The sequence below is a fragment of the Osmia bicornis genome, chromosome 4 (genome assembly GCF_907164935.1).
Source record: "Osmia bicornis bicornis chromosome 4, iOsmBic2.1, whole genome shotgun sequence".
Taxonomy (NCBI): Eukaryota; Metazoa; Arthropoda; class Insecta; order Hymenoptera; family Megachilidae; genus Osmia; species Osmia bicornis.
In genome coordinates, this window is record NC_060219.1 from 9,083,556 (window position 1) to 9,096,169 (window position 12,614).

At 44.0% G+C, this 12,614-nt stretch overlaps 1 long non-coding RNA gene across 1 annotated transcript in view; it reads left to right on the top strand.

The window, feature by feature from the left end:
* The window catches only part of LOC123987729, a 102,846-nt gene that overhangs the window by 4,970 nt on the left and 85,262 nt on the right, over positions 1-12,614 (top strand). The gene's annotated exons all lie outside the window — the stretch shown is intronic.

Consider the following 12,614-nt stretch of genomic DNA (forward strand, 5'->3'; position numbering starts at 1 on the left):
TCTTGATATTTCGTAACAGGCGATCTGATTCGCTTCATTACGCGTAAGCTTCCTTCTTACGATAACTCTTCTTCCTCTCCTTCCTTGGATAACAATGAAGCCTAATTCACGCCACCTTAGCCCCTCGTTTCCGTTCACACGTTCATTCCTTCTAAATCAAATCAACCATCTATTCGTCTAATAGCTTTCTGTCTACATTGTTTGCTTTATAAACACGACGAAAAGAATAGAATAGACTCGATATTATTAAGACTCTGCTTCCAGTATTACTATTCCAGTACCAAATGTGAAACCGACGTTGTTTTTAAACGACCTGAAATTCTGATGATTCGCAAAACGTTTGGCTGTACTTTTATCGAAACATTGTTACAATTAATCACGGCCTCTTAAGTAAACGTACAGTTCGGGATTTAATTGTTGGGAATGCTAAAGTTACGTTTACCTGGGAACCGTATTGTGTGTCTCAATACTTGTTGCTGGATTACATAACTGTGCAAATTGACGGTGAAAGGGATTCACATTCGGTTGACAAGAAGAATCCCCTCGAGACACGTAATTAAGTGAATTCTTCAAACTGTGAAAGTGTTTTTTATACATGTATCGAAATATCCAAGTGTAACTGGAAGCAAACAAAGCATAGGTATATATTAAACGCTCAATCTTCTTACACTATCTGAATTGAAAACATGTTTTTCAGAATTCATGATTTCTTTTAACGCGTTCAAGCATTATCTTTCATATGTTATCGGTATACAACCTTTCAGTCTGAAATTAATTCAAATATTTTATCTTATCTGCTGACTAGAGGAAAATAATTAGGAACCTTTCATACATTTCTCATTGCAAAAATTGGCTTAGTTAATTAATATGAGGGTTACCAATGACTGACGTGTGATACCACTTTTATTATACTAATAATGCGAGGAAGTGGATTCAGAAATTTGGAAACGAATACCTTTTTATGTTCACGGTGACATTTATGGAGTTACAGTACGGTAGATTTACCTGTGGAAAATGCGAATGCAAGCAAAGAAACGTGTCAAGTTTATTTACCAAAACTGTGTCATTGTCAAATGTAAAAATATCAGAATATGAAAACGAAAATATTATTTTAAGAATGACGACATGCCACTTTTGAAGGTAGAAATTTTGCCGTCTTGAATATTGCATTTCGCTCACACAATCATTACGCGCTCTAAATGTCCAACGATTACGACCTTGAAGAATACTAATCACCCATCCGACACATTATCATATTACCATTCTTCCGGCTTTTTACCAGATCATTTATCGTTGTTATAGTTGTTGTAATTGGCGATCGGGCAAGCGTGAACCCACACCGCGGCGCGGCGGTTGTGCAAATATCATCTGATTTCGCAATGCTCGGCCAACATTTCGAGCGTGAAAGTTCTGATACCGCGACCGGCCGGAAAAGAAATGACTATGGATATCGCGCGAATTGAGCTGCCGCTTTTCAGCAAAAGAACCACTCTTAAATCGAGGTTGAATAACGCTGATCACCGTTACGTGATTTCAACTTTTTCCCAACGTTTTCTGTGCCGTTCAGAGAGGATTTCCTGGGAGGATAATTTTGATTTATTGCATGCGAATCGTGTTTCCATGCCGATTTTTAATCCTCTCATCGTTGAATTCAACGTGTCCTTGTAGTATCTCAGTCAAGGTTCGAAATACTCGTGTAGAATTTGAACGTATTCCGTGCTGTTTCAATGCCTACCTAGTTCCATCGCTAGTCTTTTCATTAATTTTGGCTAGTATCCAGTGAAACGTATAAGAGATATTAACTATTGAAGGAGGAGCCTGTTGGGAAAGGTCGAAAACACTTTTAGTTACCCTTCATCAATTCGAACACCTGACAGCAACACTGGTTTGAAAGGTTAACTTAGATTTAAGAGAAATGACCAGTCGGTGAAACGAGGCAAGGGTGAAGGTCAGATTAGTCACGAGCAGCGTGTCTCAGTAAACGTACACCTTTTAATGTACCTACGAGAAAGTCTATTTAAGGCTAACGAAAGATAGACAAAAGCGATTGTTGCCAATAAAAAATTTTATCGACCCTGTCCCTTGCATGGAACGTGATTTCCTTTCTTCGGCAGAGCTCTCAGTTTGTTGAAAGTGAATTCGGGCCCTTTGGCAGGTGACCGGCGTGAAATATCCCTGGCTTGGTTTGACGTTAATATGTAATAATAATTCAATGAAGAACGTTTGTTTCAACACAAGGAAAGATTGAAATTTCATTTTTCCTTGAACTAGTCGCGTGAAAGCGACCCACCTTTTGTCGAACTATCAGCAGAATCCAAGAAAACCGGTTGCACCAGCAGATCGTTAAGAGTGGATTCCGCGGCCTTGAAATGGTACCTTATCACCGACACATTCCCTTAACATTGTCACTTCGTACGTGACTTCTAGAGACGCGCCTAGTATGCAGATAGTTGCTGGGTTTTCGTAATCAATTGAAAGTCTACGTTCGATTAGGTACTCATTGCACGAGGTAACCCGATTAATACTACCTTTTTAATCGTTTTCACCTTGCAAACATTAACTCACGTTGGAAGATTAGCGTTAGACAAAGGATGATTAATTAATTAACTAAATAATTAACTTCTATGTAAGGTATGCGTGTCACGTTGCTTTCTTACTTTACGAATAATTCAATAGAACTTGATACCTAGGCCAACTCTAACTACTACAAATTTATTAATTCAATAAATTAAAAATGATATGATAATTCTATTTCTACGCATGTTTGAATTTCAAATCGATTGGCGCTTTTAAAATGATACTGCTAGCGTTATCTATCAATCAGCATGGGAGAAGAATGAAACAGAAGATTGCTTTTCTAAAAAAAAAACAATTTATCTACAGCCCATAAACAACAGCATTTTCTTTATCACAAATTATTTAACATTGTTCATTACCCATTGCCAGTACAGTTCTTTTACTTACAGTAGGTAAAAGCACAGCAACAAAATATGTTTTAGAATGTAAACGAAACACTACTGATTATATCAAAAAGATATTACAAAAATTGTACTTTCTGTTTTCATTGTTTATTATAAATGAAATAATCAAGTACATTTTCAAATATCCATTGAACATCACTTCGATGCACGAACGCCAGATGGCAAGACGATTCAGATACGATCCTTAAGTTCAAATAACATTAAATAAATCAAACAGTAGTAATAATTATGTATTCATCAACCATTCGTCATTTCCTTGTAAAACAATGCTATTTAAATTTCGTGCAAGAATAATTCACGAAAATAGCCACTCTTAGCTTATCCAATCACCGTATCTTAGAATCGGTATCTTAAATTACATCTGATGGGATAACGTGATACGTCCAAAAACGTCGAACATTGTGTGTCCATAAATATAAATTTTCGTAAATTCGTCAGTCTGTAAGTGGAGCGAGAGAAATAGGTTCGGGTGATGTTCTATGTATACACACATATATGTATATATATTATAATCATCGATATGGGGGGTTGCACGATACAGGAGGTTCGAGTTATCTATGATAATGACTTTCATTCAACGACCGGCTACGCCAACGCGTTATCATACACACACTATTATTAATACGACAGAGTGTATGATGTTTCTCCGGGGTTTGATTCACGCGCTTCCGCCTGATTTTTTTCCCCGTTATTACATTACATTAACGATTACCGCCGCAACAAGGGGAGAAAATCATCGAGCATACGATAATCGAGTCAGCCTGCCAATCTATGATAATTAAACGATCGCTCGACGATTCAATCGTGAATTTCATCGTGAACTGTCATCGACACGCCGAAAACCGATTATATAAATAATTTCATCGAGTTATTTCATTCTTTGGATATACTTTCTTTATTAATAGACTCGAAAAAAAAAAGTTTCATCTACCCCTTTTGCAAAGTTCCATGGCTGTTCGAGAACCCCCATAAATCATGGATGAACGAGTTTTTACACGCAGCTAGATTCCTAAAAATACATCGGACGACTAAAAATATTCCTCGATCGGTGCTAAATATTCATACGAAAGGAACGTGCGTTGACGCCTCTGATAACAGAATTACGCGGGACGCGACTAATTAATTTGGAATTAAGCGGAAGTCGGTTCAAGCTCCGTTAAACTCGATTTGAATGTAACAGTAAATGATGTAATAATTGTTGTTGTTCTATTTTTTATTTTTGAATGAATTCCATCTAAATTAATTACCATCTGTGCCACAAATTTTCTCACTGTATAATTATAATATGTTAATGAATTAATTCTCATTAACCACGAAACAACGTATGCGATCAATCAAATTCTCATCTCGATCAGCAGAAAAGGTCTCCGATTCCTAACTTCGTTTACCATAGATCCTGATCGTCACCTTGGTGTCCTGCAAACATTATCTTACTCTATTAAGTCCGACCACCCTTCGCCTTCATTACCGCAATCGAACGACACGATTTTTCGTCCGATCCCCCCCAGAAGTATGACTTCTTGTGATGAAACTTTCGAGGAAACGCGAAAGCAATCCCGTAAGGGACGCAGGAAGAAAAAGGACGAGCAGAAGCACAGTCGATGAAACTAAGAGAACGAGGGGCGGGCAGAGGTTGTGGGGTGAGGGTAGACGCAATTAGGAGAGAACATAAATCCCGCAGTTTAGCACACTTCCTCGTCGTGCTGGCAGATCGGAGAATACAAATCAATCGACGTAACGGCCGACTGCGCATTTAATTTCCATTCGGCTTCTGATCCGCAGAAGCAGGCTGAGGGGGTGGCTGGCAGAGGGGACAAATAGGACAGACGAGAGGAAAGGAAAGATTGGTAGAGAGCATTGAACGAGAGAAAGAGGATACGTAGAAAGGATAGAGGGGTAAAAAAAGGAGGATGCGAGGCCGTGAATGGTGAAAGAGGTGCGGCAAGGGGTAGCATGAAAGTGGGTTAAGGGGAAAGGATGAGAGAGTAATTTGCGAACATCGAGGCAAAGGAGATTTAAGAGACGAAGAATGGATGATTGCACGTGAACGAGCGACGAGGAAAGAGGAAGGAAGAGCGGAATGAGAGAATGCAGAACGGACGCTGCTACTATTGGATTGAATGTGGAAAAGGAGAAATTGAGAGGAAAGAGGGTGTAAGTGTAAACGAGTAAGTGCATCGAGAGGATGATCCCAGAGATATGATGATAAAAAATTATCATGTACAAAAAAAGAGATCGAATGATAAAACGATAAACAAATTCAAGCGATCGTCGAGTGAAAATAGGATAACAACAAAAAAAGAAGATAAGAGAAATGGAGAAAGGAAGAGGATTCAATGGAACGTCGAACATTTTTCTCGACTATCTCTGCATAGCGTAGGCGTTCGATTCTCGTTGCAGATATCCCGGAATCGATGAATGACATTCTCGCAAAAAGGATTTACCGCGTTCCACGACGAATCGACGGTGATCCAATTCGCATTAAACCCGCGACGTGCACGCTGGATCGAATTTGTACGCGTCGTTAGTCGTTCGCGTTGCTCCTCCTGCAAAATGAGCACATTCCGATAATTGCGCTTTCGGTGCATTGTTTACCAGCGCAATAACGATCGTTCCGCGATTCTTTCGATGCACGCGCTAATAAGCTTTGTAATTGTTAATACCGTTCGGAATAAGGAGAGGGTGAAGCTTGCGTTACAATTTTTATAATAATTGCAATTATATTTGTGTATCGTTTACTCTGTATATTTTCGACACCGTATTCTTCGACAAGCGTTTTCAACAGCTCGTAACTACTTGATCGAGTAACGGGCAAGCAGGGCGAAGCAATTTTTGCCGGGAGAACAAGAATGTTCCGAGCGCCTGTTCCGAGTAATGGTGCTCGACAGGACTAAGGTTAGCGGTAGAGCAATAGATCGACGGCACTTTCGTCGCTAGCAACCTGGGGGACACGATTATTGCCTCCGCAGTATACCCAACTACTTCCAACCCCGTGAGGTTCCTCCAGGCCACGAGATTTCCCTCCGACCACCCCCTCGTTCCTTCCCTTTCTCTTGCTTCTTGTCGTTGTAGTAGTCCCGGCTTCGGTCGAGCTTACCCAACTTGGTCGACGGCGACCCGCGTTCCCGTCATTGCCAACCAAGTTTATGGCCCAGACCGACGCCCATAAACTGTACAAATGGTAAATCTACCGTAAGATCATCCCAGCCGAAAATGATGTATCGTAGGTTCCGCGGGACGTACACACGAGAAATCGCTGGTCCTACCAGCTTGACCCTCTTCCTCCCTTTATGATACCTATCCTGGAAAAGAATCGACGAAAGGGCGTTTGCTAGGATACGTTGCATACTTTTCGCTCTTATTTTGTGTATAAATATTATCTCTTCTAGTCTTCTTCTTACAAAAGTTGCATTCGCAATAAAAAAACAAAAGGGCAGGTAGAGACATGAATGACAATAGAGAAAGGGATAGATTGTCCTAAATATTAATTAGATCCCTTCGGTATCTTTTTGTATCGAATTTTCAATGTACAAGAAATGGTTTGATAGACGAACGATGCGTACAAAAAGTGTCCGGGATTATACAGCGAAGGATTCGAAGCTGGAACACTCTTTTAGTCGAGGTGTCGTTGACAAAAATCCTTTGAAACGTGCACGAAACGCTTCGCGGAGCATGAAGCACAGAGAAGGGATCAATGTACACAACGATTGGTCGCGGGAATATAGACTGCAGCTTTTAGGAGCTTATCCTTGTTACACCGTGGTACCGTTGTGTAATACTGTCTTAACCGAGGAGAGCTATTGTGATCTTATTTCCGGCCAGTTCAGTCTAGCGAGCTAACATCTTCAACTTCGATCGTGCAACAACTCTTGCCATGCTTTACTTCTGCTTACAGTGAACACGTTTTACTGAATGAAACTTTATGTATGGTAACATAAATGATCAAAAGTGATTGGAATCAAGACTCGAGCCTGTCCACAATGAACACGTGCCTCCGAATCCTGCCGCGCTATTTAAAAAATCATTCTTCGCTTGATCGCGTTGAAATGTCAGCAAAACGCAAAACGAACCGAGGATATATTTATTCTGAACGCAACTCGATTCATTATTTCCTTGGGTCGGATTGTCAAAGCGAACGAACGCGTCCCGTTCTTGGAGGATTTAACTTCCCGATACCCACACCTGTACTTTACCTGCAGCTCGAGTGTGATCAACTGTAGGTAATGGGACAACCCTTACTAAATCCGGCATTGTAAGAAATCGGCCGGAGTTAATAATAGCGTTCGGCTTTCGGCTTTGTGCCGAGCCGGCGCATATTGTGCGCCACCGATCCCAACTCGTGTGGGATTCGAGCGGATTCATCGAACGGTGCCCTCTTCTGCACGTCGAGCCGAGAGGATATGCGAACAGGATGCTGCATTCGCCTTTCACGCCCAACGAGACAGGATCCGAGGAAGTGGTGCAAGAGAAATTCCGGGGAAAAATACGAGGGCTTGTATTTAGTTGAAAAGCTTCTAAGTAAGAAGTACGATACTTTGAAAATGAATTTCCTCTAATTTGTTAACAAAGTGGAAAGAAACGTGGACGCTACTTCAGATAACGTCGAGTTTGCCTCTTTACGTTTATCGCTGAAATCTCGAACTGATTTCGCTAGTTGGAATATTATCATCATCCAATCCTTCAGCTGCATATCCCTGTCAGGGAGACGCGAAGACAGAAAAAGCCCTCGGAGCATCGACACGAAATGGAAGCGAAGGCACGAGCGGGAAACTGGTCGGTGGCGTAGAACGGCAGCATCTGGTGCCACCCTTCCCTTCCTTTCCTTTTTCCTTACTCCCTCTCTTTCTTCCGTATACTTTTCATCCTTACTCGGTATCGTTTCGTCTCTCTTACTCTTTTCCCGTCTCGTTTTCACCCTGTACACCTCTTTCTCTCGCATTCTCCCTGTCCTCACTCCCGTTCAGGCCGCTGCCGTTGTCCCGACGTTACTTCCGTGACGATGAGCTTCAATACGCGCCGATAGTCGCGGCGGGAAACCAACGAGCCTACCCAAAGTCGTCCATGGTTTCCACGCATCCAACCCAAGCCAAACCCAGCCTAGCTGAACCTGGGACGCGACCAATACGTACACCAACTCGAGCGAGCATCCCGGCCACATCCACTGGCCTATATGTACGTGTGTATAGGTATAAACACGCGGAACGGAGACAGAGAGGGGTTGAAAGGAGGGTTAGGGGGAGGGGATTGAAGGGTGAGTTGCGCGGGCGCAACCATCCGCTCCTCGCTCCTCTGAAATAATAATAGAAGAATGAAAATGAAAGAAAAGGAAAAAGTAATAATCTCGGGGATCTTTTAAAATCCATCGAAGCAGACGAAGCCGCCGGATTGTGTTGTGTGTTAGGGCAATCTCACCGCCGCCGCACCGTGCCTCCTCGTATCCTTCCCGTTGCCGTAGTTCATCCTCTCTCTCTCGCCTCTTTTCCTCTTTTTCCTTCTATTCGTTCATTCTTCTCTTTGGGCTGACTCTCGTTTACTTCGTAGCAAAACGCACGCCCCTGTGAAAGAAGCTAACATCATCGACGTGCAACGGGATAACCAGAGATACGATGTATGTATCTCGATTCCGAGGCTGAAACGTATAACCACCTGACAATACCTACGTATCGAGCCGAGAGGGTAACCACGTTTATCTCTCCTCTCGTTGCTTTCCTCTCTATCCATCTGCCAGTAGTACCATTATCCGATTCGTCGATAGACTTTTGATATTTTCGACCGAATGTTGGATTTCATTCAGACCACGTTTGGAAGTAAGCTGTCGCTGCAATTAATATTTATTATACATATATCGTTATTGCCCGACGAACGTCCATGGTACTCGTTTCGAGGCGAACGCGTTAAATCGTTCACTGATACAATTTTCCACCGTTCCGAGAAACGCTGACCCGTTTCGATGGCTTCTTCGACGAGCATCGAAGCAACCAGCTCAGCAAATTGGCTTGAATGGAGGCTTCCAGCTCTTTAGGACGCGAGCCACCGATTCGCGGATGCCACGCATTTGACGCATTAACACGGTCGGAACGGTGAAAAGGGGACTCGATGTTCAGCGGAAAACAGGGATGCCAGAGAATTCAGGGCCGGTTGACAGCAGCCAGATACGAGGGAATAAGACAGAGAGTTAGAGGAGGAGCGATAACGAGATAGAGAGAAACATAGCAGAAAACAGGATAGAGAAGACCGTTAGAGGGAGCAGGACGAAGAGAGGGAGAGAGTGACTGGGTTTCGTTTCGGGGTGAGCCGGGGGAGGCACAGGATTTCACGGGAGGCTGATCACGAATGGACGCGTCTCCCGCAGCTCTGCCGCTGACAGCCAGGAATTGGAATTGCATCGGCGTCGCTCGATAGCCAACCATCCCGCCAGTCAGCCAGTCAGGCAGCCAAACGGCCTAACATAGCGTGCCTGCCTGCCTGCCTACCTACCTTCCTCTATGCCTGCGTACCTGTTTGCCTGTGTATACGCCTGCTGCCGCCGCTACCTGCCTCTTCCCTGACACTCGACAATGATCGCCCGTACTGTGTCTGCCTACGTGCGAACCGAATCTACCGGCGCTACTGCCTCTCAGAATCCTCCAGTGATCCCTTTCCACGGATTTGCGACGCGAGAGACTCGCAGAACCATTCTAGACGGATAGATAGACGGACCAGGTGCCAATCCTATGTCCTATGAGAATACGTGTACGCTCTCAGATATGGACACGCGTGGACCACCTGTGTTTCGGCTATCGAAGATCCAACTATGAAGATAATTATAACCGTGAATGGAATTACCGGGCTTGTGCCGGGGACGTCTGCTACCGTTGATTATCTCGCTGACTCGAGAGAGATGTTAATTGAGAGTTTAGAAATTTGATTTTTTCAATCGATCAAGCTCCATTTATCAACGAGCGATATTAGCAGCCGCGATATTGCAGTCTCGCGTTTTCTGGCTGCCATAAAGGCGGCTCTATTTACCAACGGCAAATCGTCGAAAAGGATCATGGCCCGTTTGTCGCCGGTTCTCTGGGAGCTCGTTATTTGGGTTATCGAATAGTTGTAGATGTGTGTACGGCAACGGCGAACGAACGAATGGTAGGCAGATACGTTACGAGCACGTATAACCCGGATTGATGCCGGTTGCACGGTGGAGCTCCGCGGAAAAACCGGATGCCCGGCTGCTCGTCAGTATTGTCAGACTCGTGATTTTGAGGGGATTGGATTTTTTGATTTAAAGGACGCGCCGATACCTATCCCACGATCCCCGATCGACTGCCGATTCCCGGCGCCTCGTTTCGCTATGCCATTCGGCTGCACGTTCGAATTTACCGCTTAAAAACAGACGTTATCTCGCGATTACGTTACCCGGCATGGAAAATCTGGAACAATTGGTACGACACGCGTTTTCGCCCCGTGTAAAAACGAGAAACGGGTCTCTACTTATCTTCCACTACTCTATACCTGAAAACAATTAAATCACAATGATTAGCTATTTAACAGTTCTCCCCAATACGATCATTCAATACGTCGTTAAATCCCGACAGACAAAACAGTCGAGAAAAAGAATTATTTCCGCCTCGATGTTGCGGAGGGTGTCCGCCGCAAACGTTACAAAGCTCGGATTCTTTCCGCAGGACCCCCGAAAGAGAGGATGCATTGATATTAAAAATATAGGCAACCTAGTGGAAAGGAAGGACGGGCGTTGAACGCCGCGGAGGGACAATAAATGCAAATGCGACAAAATAGAAAGGCAAGGAAGGTGGTAAATGCGGTAACGAGCGTGAGGTTATAGTCGCGGGCGAAGAAAAGGGACCCAAGGGACACGGGGTGCGTGTCGTCGTTGCTCGCCCTAACAAGGACCCCCGTAGCGCGTGGAAGCGGCCACGTTTCAGCCGCGCTAAACTGAAACCCCCGGCCTCGGTCCAGGACCTCCCATGTACACCCTCTCCTTTGCCGCAACCCCTTTTACGAGGAGCCCCCTTTTTCTCTTGGCCATATCCAAGCTAGAAAACGCTCCTTTCGCCTCCATACTAATAACGCGGTGATAGCACGCGGCCGCTCCCACGCGATAGAACGCGAATAGGGTGAACGGGCTCTTTCCACGATTCTCTATCCCATTGTCGATATTTTCAACAGTAGGGTTAATTCTACTTATTCCTTGATATTTTCTCATTGACTTATAACACGGAGTTATTCAATTTAATTTGGTTAAGATGGCTTATATTTTAGGCAAATTTTTCAATTTTTCCCTTCATGTTTATAGCGTAAAATGCTTCGATATTTAAAAAAATTATTTTATATCATATTTATCATAAAATTATGCTCGGAGTTGGAGGTTCAAGACGATGGCACGTGCGGCTAAACACCCGTGACCATTCGCATAGAAGCCAACTTCCTTTCTCACCCCTTTTTACGACACCTCCTGATGACTTATGTTCATAGACAGCGTCGTTCCGCGACATAATCGTGCCTCGCTAAAATGATCGTCCCTTTTTCGCGTAATAGCCACGGACGGCGACGAACTACCGACGATCATCGAGGACGAGGGGTCGCCTCACAAAAGGGACCACTTAATTTTCGCGAGCACAATGCGGATGTGACCCTTTTCCGCAAACGATGTTCTACTTGGGGTGAGCCCGATCGTTACGAAGCAATAAAGTTCGGTAATGAGAGTGTTTTGAAACTAAAAACGAGAAGACTACGCGAAGGAGGGTAGCTTTAGGGGAGAATCACTTTGGCTACTTGACCCGGAAAAGATCAAGTCTGAAGATGAATTAGCCAACGAACTAATTTCACTGAAGATACCTTCTAAACGTAGTTAAGTATCGAAATAGTATCTTGTATCATGCAAATCGAGGGGAATGAAAGTATCTCGTAGGTATTTAAAGGACGACCCTTTGAATCGATTGCGTGTCGTCGAAAATCGGCCAAAGAAATTGGCTAGAAACTATATCTGCCTCGGTGCAGATAAAATATCGTATTGCCTGGCTCGGAAATAATCTCCGTGAAGCAGGATAGCGACGGAGTTAGACGATTCACGCGGAAGATAGTGATCTTTACTGGAACCTGCCATCACGTAAATGGCGTAATGCGCACCATGCTCAGACATTTGCAGTTCTATAAAGAGCGCCGGGCCATCTATAGATGCCCGCACACCTACGAACGTTATATGTATACACACGTCCTCTCTGTTTCCGAAGAGATCGCGGCTTCGCCTCTTGCAGAGAAAAACGTGCACACACGTATAGACGTGCAGACTTGCCTTACAAAGTTGCACGGAAAGGAAAGAAAGGTGGATAGAACGGGCAAAAGGGCGGAGATTAAGGGTCGCCGAGGAGATGAGTTTGTTAAAAAGGCAGAAGCGGGCCAGCAGCACGCATCACGGACATCAAAGAGACAAGACGAAATGAAATCCAACCGCTGCCCCTCGCCACCCCTTCTCGAGACTCTCTTTTCTACCCTTCTCTTCTCTTTTCCGCCTCCCCTTACTCCTCTTCCTTCTTTTTATCCACTCTCCTTTCTTAGCCCCGACTTCCTGCTACGCCGTCTGCGCCATTTTTTTTTTTTTTGTTTTTTTACCTCTTCTTTGCCTTTTCTCTACAG